The sequence below is a fragment of the Sylvia atricapilla genome, chromosome 6, assembly GCF_009819655.1.
Source record: "Sylvia atricapilla isolate bSylAtr1 chromosome 6, bSylAtr1.pri, whole genome shotgun sequence".
Taxonomy (NCBI): Eukaryota; Metazoa; Chordata; class Aves; order Passeriformes; family Sylviidae; genus Sylvia; species Sylvia atricapilla.
Window position 1 is genome coordinate 61,182,110 of NC_089145.1, and position 12,149 is coordinate 61,194,258.

At 43.4% G+C, this 12,149-nt stretch overlaps 1 protein-coding gene across 3 annotated transcripts in view; it reads right to left on the reverse strand.

Annotated features, from left to right (window-relative positions):
* NUBPL (NUBP iron-sulfur cluster assembly factor, mitochondrial) overlaps positions 1-9,216 on the reverse strand; it is an 80,097-nt gene extending 70,881 nt beyond the window's left edge. Inside the window, exons 1-3 of one of the 3 annotated variants that reach the window (XR_010743893.1) lie at positions 9,193-9,216; positions 8,231-8,378; positions 2,895-2,929 (exon numbers count right to left, since the gene is read on the reverse strand). The gene's annotated coding sequence lies outside the window, so the exon portion shown is untranslated. Of the gene's footprint in view, positions 1-2,894; positions 2,933-8,230; positions 8,379-9,192 lie in introns of those variants that run through there. The other 2 variants (XR_010743892.1, XM_066322136.1) reach the window with 2 other exon arrangements.
* Between the last annotated feature and the right edge of the window lie 2,933 nt (positions 9,217-12,149).

The window sequence follows — 12,149 nt, forward strand, 5'->3', positions numbered from 1 at the left end:
TGCTTGTCTTCTGTGGCTCTGAATAAAAAAAACAAAACCAACAAAAAAACCACCAAAAACCAACAACAACCAAAAACAAAAACATGCACACACAAAAAAAAATAAAACCAACCCACACAAAAAAAACCCAACCTACTCTGTCTTGGACACGGTATCTAGGCATCCAAATGAACTTCTGTCTTGAATTATTTACTCTGTAACCATGAGGTAAAAATATGCAAAGCAGACTGAGCACCAGCATGCAAGACTTTGAACTCAGGAGTTCTAATCCTGGCCCTGCCAACAACACTGTGTGACTGTGACCCTGTCCAAGGCTCTGTAGATACCTTAGTATTTCAGACTACAATAACTGAAAAAGCTCCCATGTAAAAAAAAACAAAACCAAAATTAAATACATGTATCTGTAGAAACAGTGGAAGGTTTTGTTTTATAACTAGAGAACACAGATTCTTAAAAGATAGAAGGATGCTTTCTTTCATCAAGAGGATGAAAAATCCTTTACACTTTGACTGTAATCTTCCAACTTATGATACACCAAACAACAATAAGATGTCACAGCTGTATCTGAAAGCAGCAAGAATCTACTCTAATCCCATCTCCTGCAAGAGGAGAGCATCTTTCACAGATCTCACTCACCAGAAAACAGTTTGTTTTCAACAGTCTGTAACCTGTTTTATCTTAGGAAAAGAACACCAATTACAAGCATAGGACTCAGACTAATGAAGGAAGCACAGACCTTTATAGTCATGGTGACCTATTCTCCTCCACAAGACCTTTCTTTCCTCCTTTAAGCAGTACATCAAGTTCAAGATCAGTTTCTATAAATTCTGTTTATAAGAGACATAAGGACTGTTAATGAAGTAGCAGGGGCCTCCTGAAGCTCTGACCATTTCTGAACTGAAGCTAACAATTATTACTGCTTCTTCTGAAAGAGATGAACTCACAACAGCAATGAAGGAAACAAAAACCACGGCAAGGTGAGACACAACAGTTACTAGATGTAATTGCTGCATACCTCAGGACAAAGAAATTCCCCATAAAACAGCAGGAGGCACCTGCTGAAAGGACTCTGAAAAACAACCTACTTATTTACTTATTTATTTCATTCATCATTACAAAACTGAAAATGGCCATGATTTCTACAATTCAGAGCACTGGACAGTTCCAGCCTGGAACGAGGTCACAGAGATTCTCATTTCAAAACTTATCTCACAAAAGTAATGAACTGTAATTAACGTGAGTGCACAAATGAAGAAATCAGCAACTTCAAGCCCAAAGGCTAAACATAAACATGATGTATGCCATCATTATTTTAAGAAAAATAAACCACAGAAGAAAAAATATATTAATGGCATGAACAAACAGGACAGGTGTTTATTTCATCCACCTTAATTTCGTACTTTCTAACTTGTAACTACATCAATGCACAATTTCAGCAGAGGAAGAGCTTGCCAACTTGTGACCACTGGTTCACACAATTCACAGCTATTTCCTCAGTTTCAGCTGCTCTTCACTCACATCCACCAGATGCTGGCCTCCAGCTACACACACCACCACATAATTGTAACATCAAAGCTCCTAATAAAGGGCATAATCCCTAAACTTGTGTACATCAGAATTACTAGGAAATACTTCATCTAAATACATATTTTAAAATGCATGAAACTACACTTTTGAGAAGTATTAGACACCATCTACAGAAATTTATGTGCAATTGGGTGACATGGTTTCCACAGAGCCACTCAACAACCATCCCACAACACAGATCACATTGCAGACTGATATTTGTTTTGCAAAAGTATTAGAGCAAATGCCATGTTTTGAAGTTGATTAGAAGGAACCATTTAAGCAGTTTTGCTTTTCACAATGACAGATTCTTCCATGAGATCCAATTATTCCAACAGTCTATTTAAAACACAAAATTAAAGGCTGTGAAAGCACAAGATCAGATGCCATCACAAACAGTACATATTTCACAGCTTTAAACACTCTTCTTATTAAGTGTGACTGAGTTGATGGAAATATTTTTAAATCTTTTACAAATTCCTCCAGGAAGCCTGCAGACTGCATGTAGTCCTCACTCTGCTGTTTTCTGTTTCACTTGTCTTTTACAACAAGATGCTACATTTGCCTGATTAAAGTACTTGAGGATACTTGGTATTTAATGTTTTATGAGGACAAAGCCTGCATTATACTGCCTCCTTGCAAAGGAGGCTTGCTTCTGGATTTATGTGTGGCAACAATGTGCACAATGGAGCTACTCCCAGTTCACAGCAGCAGGTGGACATAAAACCTGTGGTTTTTTACTCTTCAGTGGTTCCTACTGTCTATTTATAGTCCAGGCAACAGTTTCAGTAATACCCAGCTGGGAAATCACTCCAAAAATTGTATTTCCAAGCTTTAGGGAAGATACATAGTTTTGGAGGGGTTTTGCCTCAGCTGTTCATAAAGTATTTTCATATATAATTTCTCCAGAAACAGTAAATCTGTGGAGCTATGAAAAAAAAATGTTTGGGACACTATTCAGCACTAACTCCTATTTTTTACAAGTCAGTGTTCGGAACTGATAATATCTAATTATTTATTAAGAGTCTCCAAGCTGCAGTAGCATTCTCTATGACACCTACACATCCTTCCAGAATTCCAGTTCAACTCAGTGACACACCAGGGAAAGGACAGAGCCAACCCCGAAATAGGATGAGATCTACTGGTTATTCATGGTACCGATAAAATACAAACAAACCCACAGAAACTCAAAAGCCCATCCAAAACCAATTAGAAATTAACTAAATAAAAACATGATTACATTCAATGTATGTGACTGCCCTCAGCAGTAACCATTTTATTTATGACACACATTTCACATTAAGGCTGATAATTAAATGTTCACCTACCGCATCATTTGCTGCTAGGGCGAGGGCTACATTCACTGTAAGAAAGAAGAGGAAAAACAAAAAGATTCAGTGCAGGAAAACTTAATTCCTAAATATTGAGAATGTTATCACTGCTAGCAAGAGAAAATATAAATACATCATTTATTTATTAATTACGTCATCATCTCTGTTCTCAGCTTCTTACATCTCTACAACATTTGCAGTTTAATGGCAGCAGCACCACATTTCAGTCCATGTTTGTTAATCAGCAAACAAACTCAAGCTAATCTGCAAAAAACTTGCAGACTCTCAGTTTCTTGAGGACACTGAAAAATAAAAATACAGTCTCAGTAATCTGCCAAAGAACAGCATTAAGAAAAACTTTTGGAATACTCACTTTTGAAAGTGGACACCATACAATAAAACTAAATCAACCTTACCATCAGTAACCTCCACCACACTCTCTAGAGAACTTCCATAAAACTAGAAATCAGTTAAGCATTGACATGAGCTATTAAAATAAGTGACCAAAAAGATGATCATATCTCTTTTTTTGATTTCTTGTGGTATATTGAATAGAGATGTTTTCTGGAAGAAGGTGCAATGCATGCTTTTCACTTGATTTTTATGTCAGAAAAAAAAGTCACATATAAAAACATCTGTAAGTAAAAAAACAAACAAAAAGAGATGAAGCAACTAAAAAGACCATTTTTTAAAGCTTTTACATTTCCATCCATACTTAACTCTCATAACTAAATAACATGTGCAAATGGTATCTTTAATGGCTCACCAGCTTCAGTTATGTTGGGAGACCCCCTAGAAGCTTCAGTATAAAGTCATTTTTATAATCCAAAAAGTTCCATATTTTAGAAAAAAAAAAAAAAAAAAAAAAAAGACAAGCATGGGAAAAAATCCAACACACACAACCCTTTCTTGGGTAACATCTTTTGTTTCCTTTACATGTTGCTGTATGTGGATCTTTCAGGAAAGGTAAGCTGCAATCAGCCTTCTTCTGCTGGAAGAGTACAAAAGCTCTGAAAAGCAGCTGGGGAGCCAGATGCCTGTCTTGAAGAACTTAACTCCAAGAAAGCAAAGATCCTTCAAACAAAACAGTCAGGGGGTTAACAAGGACAACTGTGCAGCCTTCTCAAAGAGGCACACAGCCTCTTTCCTCCTAAGCTACAAAGAACATAGATTTTAATCTTAAAATTGATTTTTAAACAAATGCTCAATCAGCCATCCCCCAAATCAGAGAAAAATTCACCCTCTGAAACCTGAAGAAAAGAGACAAAGATTTTCTTAAAATCACTTTACACATCTATCTTCTTAAACAGCTTTCATGTGTGAAAATTGAAGTATGAACGTTTCTTCAATAAGGGATATTCGACTCCTGAAGGGAAAGGAGGGTGACAATGGTAAACTAAGGTTTTCAGCTGAAATCACAGCTAGCTGAAAACTTTATTTTGAATCCTAGCTGAATCTTGCATTCCCTTGTTTTTGTATTACTGCCAATTCCAACAGGGCATAAACATGGAGAATAGGGCCTAAGCTGAGCCTGAACATTCATACTGGCCCGAATTAAGCTGCCACAACCAGGAGTGCAGGACAGCAAGGCAACACACGCCAGAAATTCTACACTACTTCACAGCAGGCTCCAAGAAAAGCCACCTAGCTCTCTCCACCCACACTAAACTGCCAACTGGTATAAGGAATGATGCACAGGGAGATCAGAGTTTGTCTAATCCAACCTAAACCTCTAATTAGTCTCATCTAAACTAAGCCTCCCCTAACAAGCTTCAATGCCCGAAGCCAAGTCAGGAGAAGCTTAGGCTGGATATTAGGAAAAAGTTCCTCACTCAGAGGGTGGGTGGGCACTGGAAGAGGCTCCCCAGGGAAGTGTCACAGCACCAGGCTGACAGGGCTCAGGAAGCTTTTGGACAATGCTCTCAGGGACAGGGGGTAATTTTTGGGAATGGTGCTGTGCAGGGCCAGGAGTTGGGACTTGATGATCCTTCCAACTCAGCATATTCTGTGATTCTGTGGCTCTTGAAATCAGTACAAGTCTAGGAAGGTTTAGTCATTTGTAACTTCCAACTTCCAAATCCAAACTGGCCCTAGAAATAGCACAGTTGAACTCTCCAAACACTCAGCTAACAGCACAAATAAAACTTCTTGGTCTAAAATCAGACAAGTACAGAGTCAGAGGTGTGTCTGTACCTGACATGGTTAATCCACATCATCAATAAAATACCTATAGATAATTTAGATGAACTTTGGAAGGAAACTCTCAATACTTACATCTCTATGTAAGTGCCATTTAGAAACAGAGTTTATGAGAATATTGTAACATACAAAGAAGGCCCAAAATCAAAAAAGTTTCAGTAATAGTACATCCTACATGCAGAATCAAAGCATGCAAGAGAGAAAAAAAGTTAAAATGCAGTCAATATGACTGAGATATAGTATCAGCTTCCCTGAACAATAATGAAAAATCTCAGCCTCTTAGTCTTCATTAAAAATGTCTGAAGGTTCATGTAGTCACTTTTTGTATTTTCCTCAATTATCAGGATTAGCAGAATGTGAGCAAGAGCACCAGTCTAACTTTGTTCTACTTCCACAGCTGAAAACAGTAAGACTTTCAATAAATTAGAAGTTTCCCCTCTTTCAAAACCATTATTTGACTTCTTTTCACTCCAGGAACAATTTTCTTCAGTACCCTCATCTTTCGGGCAGTGCAAAAAGGGAATAAATGACCAAGAATTAAAAAACAAACAAAAAAAGCAAAACACAAAAAAACCCAGACTTTGGACAGATGTAGTAAATATAGAAGAATGTCATTAAAAGACAGAAACTTGACAAAAAAGTGGCAGGGAACATAGCAAACAAACAAACCAACATAGGAGAGAAACAACAAAAAACAATCCAAGTATTTAAACCTGCATTGAAAAAATTGTTCTGGTAGCAACTGAAACACAACTACACTGGAGAGAACAAAAAAAAAAAGCTCTGACAGGCCTTCTGACATACAAACAAGACTGATGGTATTTTCTGTGACACTTTAGGAATTTAGGTGCTTACTAGTCTCCCTTCTTTTCAATTCCTGCTCTGGAAATGCATGAGCAGGACTGTCAACAAACATGTTCCCCACAAACCTCAATTAAGAACATAGTTTTAAGTACATAATTCAGTGATGATGCCATGCAACACTTTTGTTTATACAAGTTATCTGAAATTCAGTTGTTCATCTGAACCATGAAATTTATCCTCATGGTAATAAACAGGAATATAGATTTCCTTCTCAATATTATGAAGTACAGCATTCATTTTAAAAAGCTGTCGATTTCAGATACATGTAAATACTTCATTTATATTTCCAATATCTTATTTAATGCTTGTTGAACCCTGATTTTTTTTTTAAATGCATAGGAATGCATTCACAGCTCTAAGTATTATTTATACATGTGTAAGATTTTATGTAGAAATTGCACACAGATGCCAGTTACAAGAACTTAATTTACATATTTGTTTGCAGACATAAAGAGAATAATCTGAATTTACTTTTCAAATTATGCTCATTCTGTAAACTGTCAACTGATGAACAGGTATTTGTTATTTTTAGTAACCTGCAACAACCAATCTAATTATTATAATGACACACCTTTTGATGGTTAAGAAACACAAGTTTTAACTTTTAACAAGTTTTGCATGTCTTTGTCCAAGTAGGTGTATCCTATGTATAGGACAGATAGCAGATAAATAGAAAAAAATTCTTTATTTTTAAGAACAGTTACTTTTAGTACAGATATCATGTTAGTCTGTTCTAGAAATTATTAGACAATCAGTCTGTTTCAAGCATGGCTGAAATACAAACCCCAAAATGATACATTAAGAGCTATATCTGTGTTATTCACAACACATGGAAATGAACAGCAGACATCCTGCAACTAAACAACTGCTCTTCTCCAGTCTAGATGCTAAGAAAGAGACCTTTAAACAAATTTTGAACACTTCACAGAGATCTTTTATAAAGAACTTACTGTCAGTGCCATAGAATCACAGAATGGTTTGGGTTGGAAGGGACCCTAAGGATGACAGGGGCATGACCCATGGACAGGGGTACCTGGCACTGGACAAGGTTGTGCAAAACCCCATCTAATCTGGCCTTGAACATTCCAGGGATGGGACATCCATCCCCTGTCTGGGCAGCCTATTCCAGTGCCTCAGCCCTGTCACAGTACAGAATTCCCTCCTGGCAGCTACTCTACATCTCTCCATTTCTAGTTTAGACCTATTCACCCTTGTTCTATCTGCTCAGATAAAAAGTCACACACTTTCCTTTTTTGTAAGCCCCCTTGAAGTACTGGAAGGTTCTCTCAGAGTCTCCCTGATGCCTTCTCTTCTCCAGGCTAAACAATCCCAGCTCTCCCAGCCTCTCTTCAGAGCAGACATGCTCCAGCCCTCTGACCATCTGTGTGGTACCTGATGGACACACTCCTCTCACAGGCTCTGGGGGGTCCCAGACCTGGATGGTCCATCCATCAACTCCCAGTCTCTCCAGTTCAGAGACAAGGATGTGATGCAGCACAGTGCCAAATGCTTTGCAGAAGTCCAGGATGATGACACCAGTCACTCTTCCCTCATGCACCACCACTGTAAGAAGGCCACCACACTTGTTGGCACAAGTATTTTTCCATTCTGTTTAAGTTCAAGTCAATTTTGGCAGCACGAGTAACCCATGTACTATCCCATTCTACCACCTAGGAACGAGTGGAAGAGGAAAAATAGAGAAAAATCAATTCAAACCTAATGGTGGAGTTAAGAGAACAGTTCAAGGTGCTTCTGATCAATTTGTGTGGTTTATAAGTACTGCTTCTCTTTTTCTTTATAAATCACCTACATAAGTAGTTGAGAAAATTGAACAGTCTTGATCTTGACACTTCCTAAATATCAGTATCCTCTACAGAGCACCTGACTATGCTGATGTAGGACAAAAAAGCACTGTACAGGCACATCTAAGCAGCCAGGGAAGGAGGAACAGTGTCATTACACTGGTATATAATCCCCTTCACCACAGCCTACATCACCTCTTCAGATTTCCCAATGCCTCAAAACAGCACTGCAGTATTACAAAAATATGATTTCAAAGCTCAATTCACACCTAAGTTAAAGCCAAAATTCTGTATTCAAGCAGATTCTCAATGACTGCAACGGGACTTGTCACAGGTGAAAGGCAGCGTAAAGGAACCCGATTACAAAGTAATGACACAAGCGCCAAAATATTCCATACAAAACACTACAACATGTGCAAAGGAAATGATAACAAAAAAAAAAAAAAAAAAAAAAAAAAGAAAGCTTACCTGCTGTTGTTGATTTTCCAACTCCCCCTTTTCCAGAAGCCACAACCACCACCTGCTTAACCCCTTCTATGGGCTTCTGCTTCGGCAGCCCCCGTGACAGGATCCGAGCGCGTCTGTCCCTCAGAGCCTCGGCCCCGGAGCCTGAGGACTAACAAACCAAAAAGCGAGTGAATACATGTGCACCAAGCTGCGCTTTTCGCACAGAATGCTGACACTACGGAACCTACTTGAATACTAAGAAATTTTCGCTATTTATCTAAAAAAAATTCTGCACAGGGGCTTTCCCAAAGGGAGTCTGCTTCACAGGCAGGCAAAGCTGGGCTCATTTAAATAACTCCAGTCACATGTTTCTTTGACAACCACTAAAATACGATCGATCTTAACAGTCAAAGAAAAAAAAAATTGTGTTCAAATACACCAAAAATACTGCCTAAAAGCCGGAAGCTTTATGAAACAAACTAGACTTGGCGGTTTTTTCCGTACAGTTGTGCCAGGCACAACAAGCACAGCAACAGCGAAGGAGCAGGACCCGCGGTGCTGCGGGCAGGGGGAGCCGGGCAGAGCTGTCTAGAGCTGTCTAGAGCTGTCTGGAGCCGTCCCTGCCCGGCCACAGGCACCGCACACTGTGGTTCCCACCGCAGAAGAGCCGCACACGGAGCCCCACGGCCGGAGGAGCCGAGCATCCCCGCGGGCAGCATCCCACCTGCTGACAGCGATACCGCCACGGCGCCCAGCGCCCCGCACCGCTCCCACGGAGCTCACGGCGGTCCGCTGATAAGCGGGCAAAGCCCATCCATCCTCCTGTGCCGGCCCCCCGCCGCCACCGCCTGCGGCCGCCGGATCCCTGTCCCACAGGGACAGTGCTGCGGAACGGGCTGCACCCGCGCACGGACACACCGACCCGCCCGCACGGCACCGCCGCAAGCGCAGGGACAGCCCGGTTCTGCTCCCGCCTCACTCACCGCGGAGCGGGCGGACAGAGCGGCGCGGCGCGGCCACACCGGAGCGCTCTCACCGCCGGCGGGCAGGCGGCGGGCGGCGCGCAGCGCCCACAGCCAGGCACCTCCTCCCATGGCGGCGGCGGGCCCCGGCGCGCTCAGATGGCGCCGTACGGCCGCGCCTCGGCCCGGCCCCTCGGCCTGGCTCTTTGAGCCCGGCCCCTCGGCGTGGTTCTCTGAGCCCGGCCCCTCGGCGTGGTTCTCTGAGCCCGGCCCCTCGGCCTGGCTCTCGGAGCTCGGCCCCTGAGCCCGGCCCCTCGGCCTGGCTCTCGGAGCCTGGCTCTCTGAGCTCGGCCCCTCGGCGTGGTTCTCTGAGCCCGGCCCCTCAGCCCGGCCCCTCGGCCCGTGTCTCTGAGCCCGGCCCCTCAGCCCGTGTCTCTGAGCCCGGCCCGTGTCTCTGAGCCCGGCCCGTCTCTCTGAGCTCGGCCCGTCTCTCTGAGCTCGGCCCCTCAGCCCGTCTCTCTGAACGCGGCCCGTCTCTCTGAGCCCGGCCCCTCAGCCGGCCCCTCAGCCCGTGTCTCTGAGCCCGTGTCTCTGAGACCGGCCCCTCAGCCCGTGTCTCTGAGCCCGGCCCCTCAGCCCGTCTCTCTGAGACCGGCCCCTCAGCCCGGCCCGTGTCTCTGAGCCCGGCCCGTGTCTCTGAGCCCGGCCCGTGTCTCTGAGCCCGTGTCTCTGAGCCCGGCCCGTGTCTCTGAGCCCGTGTCTCTGAGCCCGGCCCGTGTCTCTGAGCCCGGCCCGTGTCTCTGAGCCCAGCCCCTCAGCCCGTCTCTCTGAGCCCGGCCCGTGTCTCTGAGCCCGTGTCTCTGAGCCCGGCCCCTCAGCCCGTGTCTCTGAGCCCGGCCCGTGTCTCTGAGCCCGGCCCGTGTCTCTGAGCCCAGCCCCTCAGCCCGTCTCTCTGAGCCCGGCCCGTGTCTCTGAGCCCGTGTCTCTGAGCCCGGCCCCTCAGCCCGGTCCCCTCGGCCCCTCAGCCCGTGTCTCTGAGCCCGGCCCGTCTCTCTGAGCCCGGCCCCTCAGCCGGGCCCCCGGACCCGGGCTGTGCCGCCGAAAGGCCCCGCGGGCCCCGAGCTGTGGGGGCTGTGCTTGCCGAGCGGCGGCACTGGGAGGCAGCGGCGCGGAAAGCTGATCCCTGCCGCTGTCTGTGAGGAAACCGGGGCCAAGGGGTCAGCACCGGGTGACCGAATGCTCTGACCGAGGGTCACACGTGCGGCTGCTGTTAGGAGCACGAAAGGACGAGGCAGGCAGCAGGAGGTCAAGCAGAAAAACGTCTACTTTATTTTTCCATATATATACAGTTTTACAGACAGGCCAAGATTGGCTACACAGGTAGCCACCTCTTCGACCTCGTTGGTGAACATCACCATCAATCATCTTTCTCCTCCTAGAGAGGAGAAGTACGTAAACAAAGATAATTTTCTAAAAACATACATAGTTGACTTGAAGCTGCGTAAGAACAAAATGCAAACAGTGAAAAGCAGGCAAACTTGAAGCAACAGCACGCATTGCAAATTGGGTCGGGGTAATTCTTCATTATGCTGTAGTTGTGCCCGCAGAGGATGGTTCTGGTGCTCTCTGCAGTGCTCCTTCGGCTGGTCGGTGCCTTGTGAATTCTCATCTTGGCCCGCAAAAAGAGCTCGGTCCTGTCTTGGTTTGTGTCCCCTACAAATATAATGAATATATCCCGTTTCCTCCTTTATCATTTAGGATCCTTACCTAAAAGAGCAAAGAGACCTGTATCCTAAATGGATGTCACCTGTTTCGTGGGGGGGTTTTTGCTTATTTTGATTTGGATTTTTTTTGTTGGTCAGGTTTTTTAAAATAATAGTAAAGCACAGAATCACATAATTAGTCAAGTTGGAAGGCCACCACCACAGATCTGGTCCAACCCCCCTGCTCAGACAGGGTTATTCCAGATGGTTCTGAAATATTTCCAGCCAGGGAGACTCCACTGCCTCTCTTAGCAATCTGTTCCAGTACTAGGTCACCTGCACATAAAATTGTTCTTCCCCAAATTCAGGTGGAATTTCTGTGCATCAGTTTCTGCCGTTGCCTCTTGTGTTGTTGGGCACTGATGATTGTTCTGGTGATAGCTCTGATTTTCCATCCAGTTTACCCCACTCCAAAAAGTTCATCCAAACCCATTTCTGTTCCTTATGTCACATGAGATTTGCTTAAAGCTTTGCCACATATCATCTCCTGCTTCTCTCCCACATAAAACTCTTGTAATGACCTTCTGGAAGGAAATTAGATTGGTTTGACATGATTTGCTCTTAAAATTCCATGAATAGTCCTTATTCGGCTAAGTGCTATTATAGAAATAATTCAGATCTTAGCACTTTCATGTCACTAGTTTGCAAATATAAAATACAGTGTAGACAGTGTGTTTTGTTGGTATCTGTTGTAATATTTAATGGATCAGAGGATTTTACATCAGTTTCAAGTGTTATTATGATAAACATTTCCTCTCTTTCACAGTGAGCAAATTTTTCACCATTTTCAATGTTGTTTTTTAAATTATATTATTAAAAACTCTAATCAAGCATTTTGCTAAACCCCATTTCCAAAGGCACGTTGCAGTGCTCAGCTACAACACATAAATTACAATGTTGAAAATATTTTTTTCCTATCCTTGAAGTGTTTCTCATTCCACCTAATTTTTTTATGTACCCACACAAGCGTATTTTGCATATCTACAGACACCTATATTTTGTGGATATCTGTCCACAGATACCTGAAGAGGTCAGATCATTTCCCAATAATTTATCCTACTATCAAACCAAACTGAAAAAGAATACTAAAAACTAAGGATGTAGATGTGCCTCCAGGGCTTTTTTTTTCACTGTCTCTGGAAACCGTGTTACCTCTTGCATTGCAGGAAATTTGCATTATTGTTTTTCCTACCTCGAGCAGCTGGAGGCAGTGTT